Source organism: Passer domesticus, chromosome 10 (genome assembly GCF_036417665.1).
Source record: "Passer domesticus isolate bPasDom1 chromosome 10, bPasDom1.hap1, whole genome shotgun sequence".
In the NCBI taxonomy this organism is placed as follows: Eukaryota; Metazoa; Chordata; class Aves; order Passeriformes; family Passeridae; genus Passer; species Passer domesticus.
The window spans coordinates 21070794-21084890 of NC_087483.1; the positions used below are offsets into that span (position 1 = coordinate 21070794).

Consider the following 14097-nt stretch of genomic DNA (forward strand, 5'->3'; position numbering starts at 1 on the left):
GTGACACAGAGCTCATCCCAGAGAGGGCCATCCATCTGTGGGATGAAGTTGCTCCCATCTCCCTGCTTACAGCTGGCCTCCCTGCTGAGGTCTCCCAAGGCACCCTGCCCTGAAATCACTGCTCTTTCCTCTGTTTGTTATATCATTATGTTCTGTATAAACCCTTTGTTATATTAGGATCATCTTCTAGACTTGACTGGCTAATAAACCATCCCTCCCTCTGGGGGTGTTTGGGGCTAAATGTGTCCCCTCTGTCTGTGGTGATTTATTGGCAGGTGTCAGAGCAAATGTCTGTTACGATTTACCCGATGTCCTGGTTCAGTCAGAGCAGAGACACACACACATGACAGGAACATCGAAATGAGAGTGGTGCCAGGAGATCACCAATGGCTCCTGACTGACACAACACCCACAGTAATTAATGACTTTAGAGTGACAATACATTGGAGTTGACAACTTCTCAACATATTATCCCAAACGTACTGTAACTGGACCCCAGAATCTTGGAAATAATTACATACTCTTGTAGTACAAGATTTTCTTTCCCTCTTTGTAATCTCATTTTTTATAGTTTTCATAAAATGTTTTTCCATTAATTTTTATTTGCTCAGGAACTTGAGAATATTCTGATAAGAAGTGAAAAACTGCAAGTGTTCCTAAAGTTTATTTTCCCTCAGGCTTTTGCCAGTGGATTATTTTATTGCATTATAGAAAGCCCAGCAAGAGTAGCTAAAGTTGATTTTTTTACTTGAAATTTCATCAGTAATTTCTTACTGTTAGTGGATGAATTGACAAACACACAAATTCACAAATATACCTATCTTTTTAATAATTAAGCATAATCACTGTGACCAGGTTCTGTAAAATAAATAACATTTATTTCTGTTTCTTGTAATCCCATCTAAGAATTAATGAAGAAAACACCACCTTAATAAGAAACCCTTAAGATATCAAACCTTACTCCAGATGTTTATCTGGGAAAAAATGTGGAGCTGGAAAAATACAGGGGAAGTTCACAGTATGGAACAATAAAACATGAGTGTATGAAAATGGACCATGCCATACAATTGGATACCAAATACTTTTAGATTTTTTTTTAATTTTCAGGTTTAGATTATGATGGCTTCAAAAAATATGTAAATTAAATATACTGTTAAATTCACACAAACTGCATATTTTTTTAGGTTTTCTGATATGTGCCACATTACTGTGATTTCTGATGCCATTCTTCTAGAAGAAAAACTAAACTTTACTTTTCATGGGCATTTGTAAGTAAAACAAAAAAACCCATCACCTTGAGTTCAAATTTTTCTGAGAATGTCTGAAGTCTTCAGCCTGGTTTATCACAATGCTTCTCCTCTCTTGCATCTACATAACTGTGCTAAATTCAGACTGAATTTTGGCAGGATAAGCTAAAGCAATGCACCACTGAATCATATCCATATCAATATTAATTTTATTTTCATGAAGTTAGAAATAGCTATGATTTTTAAAACTGTGGCAACTTACTTCTCCCTTGTATTTTAGACTTAAAAGACTATTCTGTCATTTCTGTTGTGTACTAGTGCTAGTGCTATAAACATTTGTGTCATTGGAATAGACAAGGCACTTGAGATCTGATTAATCTGAGATTGAAGCTATCCCATGGCATTCTATAGCAAACCTGTGCCAGGTTTTTTCTTCCTGAAGTTCAGGTGCTGCAAGCCTAAATATAGTTATGTGTTAGACAAATATAGATACATGAGTAAAGAACGGAGAATTGTGTTCAGGACAGGATATTTATAGCACAAGTTACTGATTTATGAGACAGTAATGAACAAGTCCTGTGACTTAGCAAGCAGCCCCACAAACACACAGCACCTTTAAATTTCACCAGTGTAGTTTCCAAAGAGAATATGTAAACGCTGTCCTATTATGGGAAATGTACAAGAAGCTATTTTTAAGAAGCAAGCCTAATTGCGCAGCTGTCAATGGCATAAGCCAGATCAATATTTAATGACTGTGATGCATTATTTATAGCCTTGGGAGAGATTCCCTTTTTTAGGTCAAACAGCACACAGGAGAGATACACAATGGAAAATAATGTATCACCTGCTTTACAGAATCTTCAATTCCAAATGTAGCATGAATAACAATTTCTGCATTTCTCTGTTTTGTTGCCTGAGGTGTGGCTATTTAAGATCTAAGCCTATTAAAGGGAGGCTTTTGTGTCTTTCTTAAAAACACTCTTTTAACTACAGAATGATGAGAAGAGTTGAACCAAAAAGAAACTTTTAAGACTGCTACTGTATATGACAATGTAAATGGTTGAATCCACGAAAGATGACAGATCTGTGTGAATTTGATACTTGGAGCGAGTTATGTATGATTTATCATTTGTTATTCATGCCTTATGTACCCTTAAATGTACAATGATGGGCAGCACAATGAGAATAAACAAAATTTTTGTACTGGTTTTAAATTCAGTATTTGAAACAATAGGGAAAGCATTCCTTGGCTATGTTATTCTCTACTGTGATGTCATCTTTCAATTTAGAATTACTTTAATTACTTTTATAAGCTTGTAATTAAATAAAATTTCATCATTTATAGTAATTACTTCATAGTCTTCCTCAGTAATTACACTTCAGAAAGTCAATCTGCCTTTGTTTTGGACCATGTATGAAATATTGCCATAGAATATGGGGGGTTAAGCAATGCTGCTTTTTTATGGCACTGCAGTGCAATCAGTTTGGTACCCTATGTTTCCCTTCGTGTGTGGGGAAACACGAAGCTCTTCACACACTGCAGGATTTGCCAGATTGGCCTCCAAAGCTGCTCACACTCACTTCCCTTTGGCTGTCACTGTGGGGTGCTTGCTGGCACTGAGCTTTTCCCTAGTGCTGTTCCAGCTGCTCAGGTTTCACTGAGAATACCAACAATAGGAAAAAAACTAAAGAAAAACTTGAGGGTAACCAGGGCTTAAGTGTTAATATTGAATTGTGTTCCCTTTTCCCCTTTTGAGAAAGGTACATGATCACAAGATGTAAAATACAGTTTATTTCTCTGTTTTTCCATATCCACTGCCCACGTAAGACAGCAACTAAAGCACTGTGTTAAGAGTTTCATAGTTCATCAAACCAAGGTCTTCTTTGTATTACATTATTTAGTACGCTTTGACATGTGCCCATGTCTTCAGTTGTCATGGAAACAAGAAGTCAAGAACACATTGCATACACTGAAAATTATAAACAACGAGTACTTTAGCCTGGTGAGGCTCAAGCACTGAGCTGCCCTCTTGGGTGCAGCCAGCCCTGCCTGCTGGCTCTGGAGGGGGGCAAGGGAGGCTGCAGTGGTTGTGAGGACTGATCCTCCCTCTGAACATTTGCAGTCTAACTGGGCAAGTTCCTTGTCCTCTGTTGCCAAATCATCTGAGCAGGGCAGGGCACTGCTTCCCATTTGCAAAGAGGGCACAGAAATATTAGAACATCTGTGAATGGTTTCAACAATTCTGCTTTAGGACTGCAACAAATTTGTGTGATGCAACTGTATTACATTTATATGATAAGCCTGCACAAAACTAGTTTATTTTCTAGTGTAGGGGATAAGTAAATCCTGTTTTAAAATAAATCTTTCTCTTGAAGAAAAACAGTATATGATTTAGGAGAGTTAAGGCCAAGTTAAGAAAGAAGCCTGGGGCCTAGAAGCTAGATAAAGCCCACAATTTAATCATATACCCATGCCCAGACAACTTTTTCTGTTAATTTATGAGTTTAGCACAAGTCATTAAATGAATTCTAAAAGGGATAGGCTTCTTTCAGCAAGGAATAGATTCTGGTCTGGATTGCTTCAGGGCAAGGTCATTGCAGAAGTCAATAAGGAACTTTTGTTGAATGTTTTTAATATGCAAAACCAAAATATATTTATTCCAGCATGTTTATGCTATGCAGATAATCTTTGGATATACTTACACTGCAGGTTAAAAAGAAGGGATCTTAAGGGCTATGATTTAAAAAGAAAGTGAAAAATCAACATTTATATTCTAACTGCAGAGTAAAGACACATAGTAACTAGAAATATTAAATAATAAATGACTACTTCCAAGATCAGTTACTTCGTACTTAGACCAAAGCTTAAATCTCCTCATTAAATACCTTAAAAGGTAATAAACTTTAATCAATTAAAATAACAGATAATTAAAATATGTGCATGATCAAAACAGTCTTTGTACTAGTTGCTTTAAAAAGCCTTCTTCTCGAAAGCTGAAATAGATTTCAGTTGATCTAGATAACCCTAATTATTTCTGCTATACTCTAATATTTACGGTACTAAAATAAAAACATTCCAAGTAGTTGAAAAATATTACTGACTTACTGCCTTTAATAGTGGCTGTTTTTCAGTTTCTTAGTAATTATGCACAGTAATACAGTGATACTTAACCAACAGACATTTTCAGCAGAGAAGTAGTAAAACACTTAGGATTATTAAGTTGTCCATACTAAAAAAAGCATGCTGCTACTATAGTGCTCTCAGATACTGGATTTTTGTTATTCACATGGGAGATCATGTGTTTCTTGCATTTGTTTCCATACACAAAACCCCAATTGGTCCAGGTCTTGATAATACATAGAAAAACAAGTTAGAAAAAGCAATTGTTGGAACAAAACATTGCTCCCAAGTGAAGATGAAATGATTTTTTACCCAACAGACCTGTTGTCTGTCCTTCAATCTGATCGGTCATCATGCTCCATAAGAATCCCTTGTCAGATGGAAAACATCAAGGAATAAACAGAATTCAGCATTGCCACACTATTTAGCCAGCAACCATGCAAAAATGAGAAGGCATGGAATACATTTAAACTGCCATTCAAGCCACAGGGGTACCTGATGGATGATTAAAAAAAGAAAAAATATTAACACTTGTCAAATAATAAAGTAGTGTCCTTCAGTCAGTGACAGACTTAGGAATTTCGATTTGGAAATATTTTCAAACAGGAAGAACAATTTATCTAGCAAGACTCATGCACTGGAAGTGGGCCAGCATAATTTAAAAATCTGAGGTACTTGAGTGAAAGATGGTAATTTAGGAGTTCTTCAGTGTGACTTTATCATGGTTCTCTTGCCACCAACAAGGAGCAAATTATTCCCCACACAACTGATAAGACATCCCCTGGGCTGGCTCTGTATGTGACAGCTCACTCTTCCGAGACCTGCATTCCCAACTGCTCCAGAAAGACCACTGCAGTGGTTATTTTATCTCATGGAAGAAAGAAATTTTCAAAGAAATCTATAAAAATGGCATTATAATACATATTTTAAATTGTTTTTAATTTATCTGTGTTTGATTTCTTCTGTCGCCCAGAACTATATGTAGGAACTTTCTGGTTAAAAACTAGAGGTGCTTTGCACCAAAATTTATATAGATAGAAATAGAAACTTCCTAGTTGTCATTGATATTATCAATATTATTTTTTAAATTAAAGAATTCATATTATCAACATTAATTTTAAAATTAAAAACTTAGTTGTACTGAATTTAAAAACAGGATTTTTTTTTTTCCTTAGCATATACCCTACAAATGGAAAAAATATTTTTCTTTATTTCTGCCTCTGTACAGTGTTCCAGCTGCAAGCAGTTGCTTGTCATAAATGCTTGCTCGTGTTGATTTTAAATTATTAATGGTAATATTTCTACCGGCTTTTTTAAAAAATATTTTACAGCGAGAAACTTAAATGTTCCCCAAAGGAAGAAGGCAGTGTCCTTTAAAAGCTTTCGACATTTCCAACAAGTTGATATTAGGGCTAGAACCTTGTTATAAGTAAAACTCTCCAAAGTGAAGAATGGGAGATGCTTTTCTGAGATGAATCTGTTTGGCCACTGGGTGCCATCCTTGCTCCACTTTAAGGCTGGTCGCCAAGCAGCATTTCTGTTCAGCCGTAAAATCCTGCAAAAATGTAATGCCAGTGCAATTTCACACCATCATAATGTTTGTGTGTGTGCATTTGGCAGAATATGTTCTCAGCACAAGGCAGCGTGCCTTTCTTGCACATGTCACTGAAAAACTGGAGGGATGTATCCTTACAGGTTCAGCCATGTTATATTCTGCAATTTTTTTTTTCCATTCCTCCATCAGCTGGTGAGAATGAGGCTGTGCTGAAAGGGCTGTCCCACACATGAGCGTGTAAGTGACCATGCTTCTATGCAGTATTAACTTAGGCTCTGGCATTATTTGAAATAAAAGAATTCTCTGGATGCACGCTTGTTTTCTAGATCAATTTGGGATGAATGGACCTGGGTCATCCAAGGAAAACATTATCTAAATGCTACAAAGATGCTACATTGCTACAAAAATATTTGTACTTGTAATCTTGTATAGGATATTTATTACACTATTTCATTGGCTGCTCCGGGTGTGTGCTATTGGTTTCGTCTGAGCAAAACCCCTGGCAGAGTAAATAACAGTTTCCAAGAGAAATGGTGTCAGTAGTTCTGTGGGTTTAGTCTTTCAAATTTAAACTGCAAACCCTTTACATCTATGAGAAATAGACTATAGCACACACACCCCCATCATAATCTGCCTGTGCGTACAATAGCCTGCCTAACTCACCTACCCCCGCTTTCTCTGCTGCCACACAGCTGTGTGTGCTCTGTGCCTGCAACCAGTTCAGGGCACACAAAAACCCCACCCCAAAAATAACAAAAAAATCCATTTCTATGGATGGCCTTCATGAACTCTACTGTTAAGCTGATTCCAGTTACCTACTTGTGCTACCTCTACCTTCCCTGGAGGAAAACTGTTGCTGTGAGGAGTGGTAAAGAAAAGATAAAAGCAGCAAAATATATATACAGGTATTCAAAATATGACTGTCAAGAAACAAGTGTTTATGTCAGTATTGCAGCCTTTTACCTCAAAGAAGTGATATATGAAAGCAACCTTTGTTTTGAGAAGAATTATAAAGCTAGTAGTAAATAAGGAGCTAAATAAATATAATATTTAAGTGCCTTTTTTTTTTTTTTTTTTGTTGAAACAATGTGATCTGCACATTTTGGGTTTCGGCAAAAAGCTTGTGATGCTGTGGCTGTGAGTTGTGTATAAACCAGAGGCCGTGCTGCAGTGCAGGGTGCTTAGGCTTTCTCTGCTGAGGGGCTTTGTGGATGAAGGGGGCTGTGGAGGATGTACATTCTGCTCTGGGGAGAGGAGCTGGGCTCAATTCAGCCTGCTCTGCAGAAGCCTCACATGGGACAAGCCTTGGCTTGTGAAGCTGTAGTGAGATGAACCTCTGGTTTGGGGAGAAAGCTCTTTTGGACAGTCCTCAGTGCTCCTAGAGAGTGATTTATGGGTTCAGAATAGGATGGCTGGATTTCTTTTAAACCTGTAATCAGAACTTGACCAAAAGAAAGGACAAAAAGACAAGAACATACTTTCAGGAGAATCACGGAAATGCTCTCTGCAGAATTCCTGTAGACGTATGTTGTGAGGTTGAAGGTGTTGTCAATATTATTTATTGTCCACCTGACAGTATTCTGCTATAGCTGTCACTCTAGCAGGTCTGAAATAGGACTTACTCCCCAGTGGAGCAGTAACCCACTCATACATTTGCATAACTTTCCCCACCCGTCACTGCACTGCCAGCCTGATTTGTCACAGCTGCTCGGAAAGAAAATTTCAGTGGCTCCCAGGAAATCCCATCCAGTGCCATTGTGCCCCTGCGGCACCACCATGGCCCCAGGGTGACACGGGACTGGTGGTCCTGAATGTTGGCTTTGGTTCACTGAGAGCTGCTGCAGTGTGCTGGATCACAAAAATAGTGTGATACCAGTGCACATTGTGGCTCTGGTGGGATTTCTGAGGTTCTGGCTTTGGGGTTTTTTTCAGTATCTGATCTTGGCAACCCCTTCACTTTTTTCACATGCTCTCTTCCACTGTGCCCAACTGAGAGTTGCAGGGCACAGTTTGGCCTCTTTTCACCAAATGTGTGAGCTCCCCCCTATCCCTTCACATTATGTCTACCATGAGAAGAAACCTGTCCCTGCTCCTTAATCATGTTTTCCTCTTCTGACTCTTCAAGGAAGGAGATAGAACTTTTCCTCCACTTTCTGGGTAGGAAAAGGCTATGTTGTGTCCCACTTTTCTCACCCTCCCAAATTTACAGGCATAAGGGGGAGGGCAAGTCCACATTACCCATTCTGCTCTTCATGGGAGTAACAAAGCTGACTTTTTGCCACCAAAACCAAGAGAAGCTTTGTGGGAAATGGCAGCCTGACACTTTTGTAGTGTAGAGAAATAGTTGCCCTAGGTTTGCTGCTTGTGTTTGTTTGAAATTCTGAAACAGAGACTGAATAGACCCTTTTGTACAAACTTCTCATCTGCACTGATGGCCATAAAAACTCGACAGTTGCTAGCCTGCAGTATGTGACACACTGGTTCTTTCCTAATCACCATCAGCCAAAAGGACGTGAACACTCCCCAGCGCGCCTTGGGAGATCATTGTGTCCAATGTGCATGCCCTGTAAAACTCCAGTCCTAGGCTGCTGTGGTTATGGACTTTGGCCTTAAGAATAATAGATGCCTAGACCATTAATTTTTTTTATTTTATGCCTCTGTTCTTTTAAAATCAAAATTTCTTGTTCCTTTTATTGGCTGCCATATATTTTGTTTCTGTGTACTAGGAAACAACTCTAGCATCAAGGATTGATTTTTAGTAACATCAAATAATGGTTTTTGTGCCTATTATACTTCGTAACAAAATTTTATATGTCATTTTTATTTCTGAAATGTATTCTTTCCTTTTGATTTTCAGAAAGCAGTATGTTCAGATAGGATTGATTGACTGATCAGAAATATTCAAAATGCTTTCTGGTTTTTAGCTATAATTCTGGGGCTAGCTTTGGAAATAGTATGTTTAACGCTGTAATGACATACCTTCCCTTGCCCTTTTAAAATGAAAATTATAAGAACACAAATCCTTTCCTCAGGCACATACAGTTTGATCCCCAAAGTAGAAAGTAAATACGATAGTTTTGTCCTAAGTCCACAGTGCAAGATAATAAAAGAAAATCCTAAATGCTATACTTGATAGCTATATATTGCTTAATGTCTACTTTTCTTGTTCTGATAGAAGCAGTCTAAATAGCTTTCTTAATGCTGTGAAGTTTCTCTTTTAATTAAAAGAAATACCAGCATCATACTAAGCAGTAGTTGCATTTGGTAAATGGTCAAACACAACTTTTTGAAACAGGTTTAAATGCAACTTTGTTCTACATTTCATGTCTAACGTACATGTTAAACTGTTAGTTTGCCATTTGAAGGTGGAGCAGTTGCACTACATACATATACATGTTTCAGGTTTTGAAGCTGGATGCACGTAATGCATTATTCTTGGTTTACAGATCTAAAACTTTGACTAAATCAAGGAATGACCTTTTCTAGCAAAGGGCTCAGACACCTACTGTGGGACTTGGGGCAGAGTTTGGGCTTTTGATGTAACAAATGCAACTCTCTGTTTATCTGTGTTGTATCTGTAACTCTGAGGAGGTATAAAATACACAAATCCTGTTCCACCCTGCCTTTCATCCAACAACTGTTCAGATATAAGACATTCACAGAGACTGGAACATTGAAGGAGTCAGGTAGAGCTGACAGCTGCAAAGTGTGTTTGTATGGCAGCCTGAGGTTTCCTTAGGGCAGGGGCGTAGGACTGGCTGTCTCAAAAGTTCTCTCCGAACTAAACAAGGCTGTGTTTCTGTGTGATTTCACTACTGAAGGCAGAGCAATGCTCCTGTGCTAATCATGTTTAAAATGTTATTAAATCAAAATCAAGAGGAAAATACACATCAGTCATTTCCTACCCACTCCCCTTTACTGTAAATATTGTAAAATTCCCTTGTAATGCCACTGTCATGCCTCTGCTTCAGTTGGTTGTTTGAAAAGAGGTTCTAACACAGCATTGTGAAGGGCAAAGAGTTGCTATCCACAGTCTCCAGTAACAGATGGAGGCCTTTAAAAGCCAGTTTGCTCTGGGCATTAAACATGCTGGAGCTGCAACATTTGATTCTTTCTCTCTTGGAGAGAGTAAATGTGTCAGACTGGGATATAACTGGCTTTGGTCTTCCATGTCTGTGAAGAAGTACAAAATCTGTCCACTGCTGTTAATAACTGACTATAAAGATACATTTTAAAAGAGGCTTGCCTGCAGCTATAAATATAAGCAAGTATTTTAGAGGCCTTTATATATGAAAAGAATCTTTCACAAATAAAAATCTTTGCCATCAGAAAATGATGTCTTCAAAATGGCTTCATGGAATCATAGAAGATTATGTGAGAGATAATGAAGGCATCACATTTAAATATTCTTTACTTTGATACTTTCTCTTGAGCTTTTGATGACCATCCTTTCAGATTATTCAGATCCTAATCTTCTGAGAGATATTTGAGATGAAGAGATACTTGAAAAGGCAATTTTATTTCTTCTCTGTGTGTGATGTTGTTTGGAGGTCCAGTTTCACTTGAGTGTGCATGAGGTCAGATCCTGACCTGCTATTCGAATAGTGTGTGAACTCTGGACTCTAACAGTGCCCCTGGGATTTAAGATGTACACCACATTATTTAGCCTTTTTTTTTTGCTACATTGGAATATATATTTCATGAGAAATCTTTATATGTGTCAAATATAATCAAGTTCCTTGTTACTTCCTTCCATCAGTCAGGCAGTATTTTCTGATGAGGAAGCCTTGCTGATCATTCCACATGCCACAGTAAATAAGGCTATGCAAAAAGTGGACTGCATTCAGTAAGTGGAAGCTGCTGTTACAGAATAATTCTATACCACATAGGAAGGAAGCTGAGTATATCTAATGGCAGAATATACCTTTTTCTTAAACAAAGCCACACTAATATACTTATCAGTATGTTTCAAAGTACTTTCCTTGCATAATATGCACTGATGTCTTATTCATACAGGTACTAAAACTGAAGTAGAGGAATTTTAAGATGACACGGCAAAGTAGAAAGTCAGTGTTTTCTGTGTTTTGCTGGACTGCTACCATGGTAGTGCACATTTTACAAAGAAAGAATTCTTTGGGAAGAACTCGCCAGTTTCTTTACATCTGATTTTATCACATTATCAAATATTGATACAGAAGATTGTGAAGAATATGCTATTAGATGAGTTAGTGCAAAATAATTTAGTAAGCATTTTCCTTCTTAGGCTTTTCATCCACAGGAGCCCAAAGGCTTATTAATACTGAACCAAAAATGTTATTTTTCTGTTCCCATGGGCTGTCTTTTATAGTGGCTAGCCTTGTGACTGTGTGGTGAAAGCCACTTTGATGTTCCACGTTTCGCAGTAAGAGGGCCATTAATGGCCTTTTGTGATAGCTCTTGGAAACTAAGGCTCAACCAGTCCCTTGTCTCTCACCTGTTCACAAGTAATGAGGAGGCTGTGATAGGATTTAGTGGTAGCAAAGAGCCATGAGGAAAGGAGAATCTTGTCTCCAATTGGAACTGAGTACAAAGTTCCTGTATTGATTCCACCCTATTCCATGGATACCTGAGTATGGAGTAACCACAGATCTCATCCTTATGCTCTTGTTTGGAGGCATGACATCCTCTTTTTCGAGCTACCTACGACTGATGGTATTTTCCCAGTCTGGCAACTGCTGAGTTTGTATTTTATTAGGCAAGACCAGCTGCTTTCCATGTGTTCAGCCAAACTTGTGTTCCAGATTCCCTTCAAGGCAAATTTTTGGGTTAGTACTGGACATATGGAAATGTGACCAGAGGAGGCACATATGGCTTTAACTTACCATAAGCTCACTAAAGTCTTGTGAATTTTCCTCAAGAATACGAAGAGCTTGATTCACAGGGTAAAAAGATTCTAGAGTAAAGTGTTCTTAATTGTTTTAAGGGAAATTAAACTTCAAAATGTTCAAAAACCCATGACCTTTTAAGGGATTGTAAATCACTGTGTGCTTTAAAAAATAATGTCACTGTAACTTGAATTTTAACTGCCTGTCCCTTCCTTTTGCTGTCATGGTACTTTCATCCTCTCTGTTTTCCTGAGAGTGTTGTTATTGCTGTTTATTTTAAGAAATCCACTGAAATCTTTCCTGCAGCACTGGAAAATTTCAGGGAGGGATATGTTTTAGTATTCTGCGTTATTAATTTTTTTATATATATCTGTAATTTTAAAATATGAAGTTTTAATGAATGTTCTCCTCTAAACCCTGGACTTTTGCATTTCTAGCCTAAGAAGCTGAGGATAGTCAATGCCAGGTGCAGCCAGAATATTGCTGCAGCCCCACAACATATCATTTTTTTAACATTATTCAAATTAGGCTCTGCACTCATAATTCTGTTGTTTCCTTTATTGCTGTTGTAAAGCAAATGGTTCTTTTATACAAATGTTATCTCCTGGCTATTAATTCAGCAGTTATTTTGGATTATGGCGCTCCTGTTAAATTTAGGAATGTAAAACCTCATAAATATTTAAAAGTTTCAGACTGACGTGGGAAGAAATTTTTTTTGACTTGCTTTGTTAATGTCCTGTTGTTCAATTTGTAATAGATTTGGAATCTATTGTTATTTCTCCACTGTTTGACAAATGGAAAAACAATTTTAGTTGAGCAACTGCTTCAAGTGTTCTACCTTGAATTGCAACAGGCTGATAAAAGTGTTGGTTTCCAGAAAAAATAGCAAGGAAAATATCCGTTTTTCTTTAAGAGACCAAAAATTCTGAAAATGTTAATTAGATCCCACTTCAAAGTTAATGAAAATGCAGCAGTAGGTTCGTAAAGATTGTTTGATAAACAATTTCAAGGTCTACTCACAATCAAGTGCTTCTCTTTCAGCTTGTTATTTAAGCTTTTCACTAAGGAGTATGATGTACAAATGTGTTTCTTCCCCAAAAAACGATTATATTGAGAGTCTTATGTCTGTCCAGTGAGTGTGTTCATAGACTTAATACTAATGTGCATGTCCACTATCCCTCAAGTCTTTGAAGAATAAATGAATGATAAAAAAGTCACAATTTTTATAAGATTGCTGAAGGTCTGGACAGCACAGTTTCAGGGCCAGCATTCCTGCTTCACACCTAACCACATTTTATTTCTTTCTTTTTTATCCTGGAATTATAGATATAGTTTTTCAGATCTTGAAGGATGTTAAGGTGTAACTCCTGCTGGGATCATCTAGAAGTATGTGGTATAGCTAAAGCAGCTTGATCTCTGCATTGCATAAAGTAATTATTGAGGTGGCACTTTGTCTTCATCCAAAAGAAGATTTTTACATGTCAGTAATTTGTAGTTAGAATGCAGTGTTTCAAAACACAAGTTTTCAAAAAGGAAACCATAAAGTAGAACCATAGAACCTGTAACAGTCAAGGTGAACTTACATTACAGTTGCTTGAACTAACTGGTATTTTATGCAAGTGTGTAGCTGGATGTTCCACAGGAGCTGTGTCCATGTGATTTTAACTAATTCAGCACTGTCCAGCTCAGCCTGTGGGCTGGATCCAGCCCCTTGGAGAGGATTCCAACCGACCCATCACCCTCTCACTGCGGCAGACAGGGGACAGCTGCTCCTTCAGCAAATGTACCCCCTGCACCTGCCCTCTCCAGAGAGAAGAGCAGCAAGGGGCGTAAGGAAGGTGCAAGAAGCCTGGGAGGTTTGTCAGCACCTCTGCCTGGCTCATGCAGCTGCTGCCACTGAGCAAGCCACAGCACATCTCTGTGCTCAACTCAATACATCAGCCAGGCCGGCACGCATTCCTGTGTTTGTGTCTGCAAGAGCAGATAATTCCTCTCTTACAAAGAGAAGTTCCTGTTATACAGACAATGCAAAATGTAAGGCTTTTGCTGTTGTTTTATTGACTCACTATAAAATCAGCATGTTGAAAAATATTTTACTTTGGAGAGTACTTCTACTAGACATTTCTTGTATTCCTCTTCTTCTGGTTCTGTGTGTGAGCAGTGAAGAGTGTAAAGCAAAGGGCACTTGTATGCTTATGATTAAAAAGGCATTTGGATGAAGAAATTCTGCAGAGCAGTATATTTACTTTGCATTTCTAAATGGTAGCAATTAAAACTCCCAGCTTCTGGCTATCCAGATGTTTCTTGCAT

The 14097-nt window shown here is 37.9% G+C and overlaps 1 protein-coding gene across 3 annotated transcripts in view; it reads left to right on the forward strand.

Moving 5' to 3' along the window:
* Window positions 1-14097, forward strand: part of PDE11A (phosphodiesterase 11A) — a 110506-nt gene that overhangs the window by 58927 nt on the left and 37482 nt on the right. The gene's annotated exons all lie outside the window — the stretch shown is intronic.